The sequence below is a fragment of the Physella acuta genome, unplaced genomic scaffold, assembly GCF_028476545.2.
Source record: "Physella acuta isolate Inbredline_101_S28 unplaced genomic scaffold, ASM2847654v3 ptg000525l, whole genome shotgun sequence".
NCBI classification, from domain to species: domain Eukaryota; kingdom Metazoa; phylum Mollusca; class Gastropoda; family Physidae; genus Physella; species Physella acuta.
Window position 1 is genome coordinate 212,786 of NW_026732044.1, and position 6,112 is coordinate 218,897.

Genomic DNA, 6,112 nt, shown 5'->3' on the forward strand with positions numbered 1-6,112 from the left:
TTACAAAGGTTTATCACCTTCAAACAAAGATACAAACCATTTAACTACACAAGTTTTTTATGACTTGAGCTAAATCAAGCTCATTCATATTTTTTTTTACGTTTATTTAAAACAAAACAAATAAAATCTACCAAATTAGAACAGATTCAAAACTTGCAGAAAAACAAGCAAAAATCTCTCTAAATTTTGATAAGACAATATGTACTTAAACACATTTTATAAAATATACACCATGTGTGGATGTTACATTTTTTTGAGTTGTTTCCCCTTACCAAAAAAAACCACTGTCTTTACATTTCTGTATTTTTTTTTCAAAGGCATTAATCATTTTTAACCTTCTATTTATATAAATTTACACAGGCAATGTTAAGACTCATCTAACTTCAAACCATTTTATACAGACATGCTAATACTATCCATAAAACAGCTAGGTACACTTTACAGATAAACAAGTCTAATAACTCTGGTCAGCATAATGATGGTAAAATTAAAATATGAGAAAGTCAAAGAGAATTTCAATTTGCATCAAAGTCAAAGTACTGAATCAATTAAAACAGAATGGGTAGATGTCAACAATATGAATGAAAGCCTACTAAGACAGCCTACTTTAGTTGCTTAAAGATATTCATACTTAGCATGGAATAAAGAAAATACAAAAATTTAAAATGGACATAACATCAACGTAACTTAGAGGCCTACAAGGGGACATAATACATATAAGAACTAAATTTAAAGTGTGAATATAAAGCACAAAAAATGTATTATTCATCCTTCTACAAACTTGACAGTATACAAACATAAAAAATGTAGACTTAGTACATATTATAAAATTAACTTTTTCTACGAGGAACATAATGCATACAATTAGACACAATACAATCTAAAAAAAAAAAGGTTTGAAAATTTTTTTTTATCCTTTCTTCTAAAAGCTTGACATCTACAAAACATTAAAAGGAAAAAAAAGGGAAACAATACAGAGACAAAACAAATTAAATGAAGAAAAAAAAACACCTGTAAAAAAATAAACCAAGTAAATATAAAGCATAATTTGTATACTGGTAATATAGAGATGAACCAAATAAAACATACTTAAAGCTATTACACCTATCTGACTTCCTTTGTCAAAATTAAAAATTGATTACAAATTAAACCTGTGCAGTACATAGCGTTATTTCTTCTTGCACATACAAGCATAAAAATGTCAGTTTATTACAGTGTAAAGGAGATGCTACATGCTTAAGCACTGAGTAAAGTAAAAAAAAAAAAAAAAACAAGGATAAAATTTATATATAAATATCCTGATAAATTGACACGGTACTGTACTATTCATTTGATGTATTTGTAAGAAATATAGTGCATAAAAATTTCTTACTCAAGTATAAAAATAAAGGATACAATTTAAGGATAAAAAAAAATTTGCTGCTGTAAAAGGAAGTTAAAGGACCCACTCAAGACCGGCAGTCCCCCCTCATACATCATTTACCAGACAGTACGTGGCCGTTTCTTGAATAACAGTAATGGTGGAGGACCGTCCCCTAGAATGACATTCTAGGCTAATCGCTGAGCATGGCTCTTACTTTATGGCTCAGGTAAGTTATGAAACTCCATGACAACCAAAAGCTTCTCCAAGACTAACTGGCTACTCATCATCTTAAAATGAGGATCAAACTTCATCAGCATCCTAATGCATAAATGTCATTTACCCCATAGTATACTCGTCATCAGACCCACGTCATTCTTCAATGATAGACAAGCGATGATACTCATCTAAGACATTCGCAACCTCTGACGATAAAATATTTTTTTTCTTTTGCTAGGTAAAAATTACAGTAGCAATATCCTCACTGTAAAAAGTGTTGCAACACTGCATTAAAAAAAAAAAAAAGTCGGGAGCCGGATACTCATATCAAATCCTGCATGATATCAACACCCTTGTTTAACATATGTTCGGGCATCATACACATTTAAAACAAAAACAAACGACTGCCTGTAGGTATAATTCACTCTCTCCCAATTCATCAGCTGTCAAGTAGAATCACAAATCTCTTCTATCACACTAAGCACTTGGTTCCTTTATGTGTGGAACTCTACTTTCAAGCACATCACAATCGCATGATAAAAAATATGTGAAATTCTACTTTCAAGCACATCACATTTGCATGAATTTTTTTTTTTAATTCTCCCGTTGTGAAAATAAAAAGTTGGACATTATGTACAAGTCTTACAAACACAGAGTAAAAAAATTTGTTTTCATTTTCAATGTGATTTTTTTTTAAAATGAATACAAAGAAAATGAAACATTGATGAATGAATTTTTTTTTTCCAGATAATTTTCAATACACACAAAAGCAATTTGCTGTAGGCTGTCATTTTCAACTGGATTTCCAACACAAAAAATGCAGTTAATGTTATTAATAAATAATTAACAGAATATGTGTATGCATATTCCGCCCATCTTAAACATAAATTACTGCAAGTCATAGCATTATATATAAGTCAAAACACACAGTTCTTATCATGAAATATCAAAGATTAGAATAGCAACTCTTCCTTGCAATAAAACTCATCAAAATGATCCATCAACACATTCTTGCCAAAATGACAAGCAATATATTGGTACTTTCACTTCTCCATGGAAGAGGATAATATTAAATTGTTCTTTGATTTGTCAAGAGATACAAATGATTTAGTTAGCAAATATAGAGATTATAGTTGTCTGTACCTCCCAATTAATCATTGAATTACAGAAGCTTTAAGACTTAACAAAAATGTTTGTTATTTTTTTTCAAAATTGACTATTGAAATGCAGCTTAAATTTTTTCAAAATAATCTAGCAATATTTTTGCAACTATCTGCTTAAAAAAAACAACTAAAGAATTCCAAAAACAAATTTATCACAGACGAGGGTAGATGACAGAATGCATTCTAAATGACAACAATGAAAACGTCTTGCCTCAATTATGCTGAAACACAAGCAACAAACATTATGCAGACAAGAGAGGTTAACTCTGAGAAACAGTAAATCAGATCAGTGAGGAAAAAACTTGAGAAAACTTTAACTTTCAAAGCTGAGAACAATTACTGAGAGGTGAATAACCTCCCTTTTCAGATTATATTTACTTAGCAGTTAAAAATAATTTTTTTTTAGTGTAAAAAGCATATTTTTACTAGAATTTAATTAAATTATAAAAATTTGGGTGGATTAAAGCTAGTAAGTAAGTGCTTAGGGTAGGGTGGTGTGGATTTAATGCTAAACTGTTGCTAACCTGACTCTACCATCCAGTGGCAGAGAATTTTATTTATTTATGATCTTAGACCAACATCTTTTTTCCCAAACTTTCTCATTTGAAAACCTTCAGATATTTCAGAAACAAGAAAAAAATTTAAAATAATCAAAGACATCAGAAATGTTAAGTCCAGTATAAACTGAGAAATGCAGTAAAATTTCAACTGTGAGACTACATGAAATTAAATTGCTTTCAATGCAAGATGCTGCTTAAATAGACATGGTTAAGTTTGATGCAATGTTCCCTCTAAGGACCAAGAGTGTGTGTGCAAAAAATATGTTGTGTGCGCGGTGCTAAAAATGACTTGGGCAAGTTAATATGTATGTTTAAGCTTGCAATTAAGCAGAGTAATTAAGGCATGCATTTTGATAAATTAATAGTATAATGTGTAGAACTAATGAAACGTATGCTATTAAAAGAAGATACAAATCCCATCTAAATAAAATAAAATACACAACAGAAACTTTTAGAGTTATACTTAGACAACAGGTTATATGGTCGACGTACTATGTTAGTGTAATGCAATCGTATGTTAAAAATGTTAATACCATAACGGTAATACAAATACAACAGTTTAACATGTAAACCATTTTAAAGAGCTGACTTGAAAACAAAATTAGCTAACCTTTCAGTGGCATTTATTGCAATTTCTCGCGTCTAACCTTGCCTTGCTTCCACACCTTATATGATTTGTTTAAATCCACATCCTTTCCAGCATTTAGATATAGTTTAATTCGCATTAGATTATCCAAATGTGTGGCTTCAAGTCTATTTCGTGCTTGTACTTTAATGCTGTTCATAAGACTAAAACCTCGCTCGCAATCAGCGCTGGATACTTGAAAAGTACAGCATATGTAAATTAACTTTGCCAATGAGCTAAATTGTTCATCATTTAAACTCCTGCGTTTTCAGTTAGTGCATTTACTGAACCTGATTTGAGTTTTTCACTGATCTGAAAATTGAAGTCATTTATTGCGTGATAATTGACTCTTCATTTGTTGTTTGTAACACGTCTTTGTACTTTACGCACAGTTCTTTGATATCTTTGACGCCAAACTCAAATGCGCAATTTCTAAAACCAGTAGGATCAAAAGCTGAAGAAAACTGCAGTTCATCTCCTGGAAACCTTACATTTAAATGATCGCAGACCGATCGTATAAACTGTGTGATTTGTCTTGTGTCGATTCCTACGTTTTCATTCAAAATTTTCTTGGCTTTATCATTCCAATAAACATCTTCACTCAGGTATTGTGCTTCTAATTTGCGTATTCTAGAAATGCAAAATTGATGTGCTTAAATAGATGATAAATTATTTCGCTGCAACAACATTGATAGATTAGCTAATTCAGTTAATACATCATTAACGGTATAAAGCGCAATTTGATACAAGGGATCTTTTAATGATTTCAAAACATAACAACAAACAGGATCATTGTAGTCTTGAACTTGTTCCTCACAGTAAGCAGCTAAAGCATCAAGATTTCTAACAAAAGCACTGACAGCAAAGTGACGTTACAACCAACTAACTTCATAAATTGGTCGAAAAGAAATTACATCCATATCATGCACCTTGACCAATTCTTCAAATGCGCCCTTTTTATGCTGTTCAACAAGATGGGGGACCTTAGCCTTCAATAAAGCAGCTAATCCCTTCCTACGGCCTAACATAACCGATGCCCCATCTGATGTCATCATTACCATGCGGTTCATTTCAAGTTGATGTTCAGTGTAGTACTGTGTTATGGCTGCCTCCAGAGCTGAGGTATCACATGCGGTAAGCTGAATTATTCCACCAAAAACGGTTTTGTAGAATAAAGAATTGACTGAGCGAAATTTAAAATAAAGGATTAGCATTTTATGTACAAATATGTCAGTACTTTCATCAACTATAAGCGTGTGGAACGATGCTACTCGAAGTTCTGTCAGTATGTTCTTTACAACCACCTCGTTGATTGGTTTAACAAACTCAAAGGCGTAATTCTTACTTCGCCAACTGTCTGGTATAGAAACATACTTCCCCATGTTGTTATGAATCAGTTGTACCGACAGCATCGAGGCGTGCATCCTAATGGCGAAAAGAACATTATCCATTAGGATTCGAACTTGATCCTCGTTAGACCGCTGGCACTCAACTCGTTCTTCTCGCTCAGTGTTAGTTTCAAGTACTAGCAGCACAGAACTTACACTTCAGATGCTTCCTAATTCAACTGAAACATTCTAAGAATCTGGCGTATCGGTTGTCACTTTAACTTTGAGCCATTCCAGTTCAAACAAATCTCTCGCTTTTTTTTTTTTTTTTGCTGTATTGTTTTACCGCCTGTTACACAAATTATTCTTTTCAACATGTTTAAATAGCACAGAGTAGTAAACTTTTATTCCTTATTTACTAAACCAGTCTGTGAATACTGAAACAGTTCGATCCAGGTGGACGTAATAATCCCAAGAATTGGATATATAGTATATGAATCCTTAAACCAAACAGAGCAAAACACATCCACCTTTAGTAAAGTAGATTTTGCATCTGACTTGGGTAAACCGTCATAGTATCAAGGTGATGGGTGGGGGTTGGGAGATGGGGAAGGGCAGTGACAATAGAAAATAAAACCTTGCATGGTCAGCTAGTAGCCACAATCCCTTTTACGGTCAGTTTTGGGGTAAACCATTAAATCAAGCAGAGGGAGGGTCACCCAGACATCACATCGGTACCCGCCCCGCTCAATTTAGAGTTAAGTCATTAACTGGACCTGTGGTATGACAACCGAGGTCAACCCCTCCCCCCAGTCAATGAAACCTGTGATTTCTGTTTATGCCCCAAAACACAAATA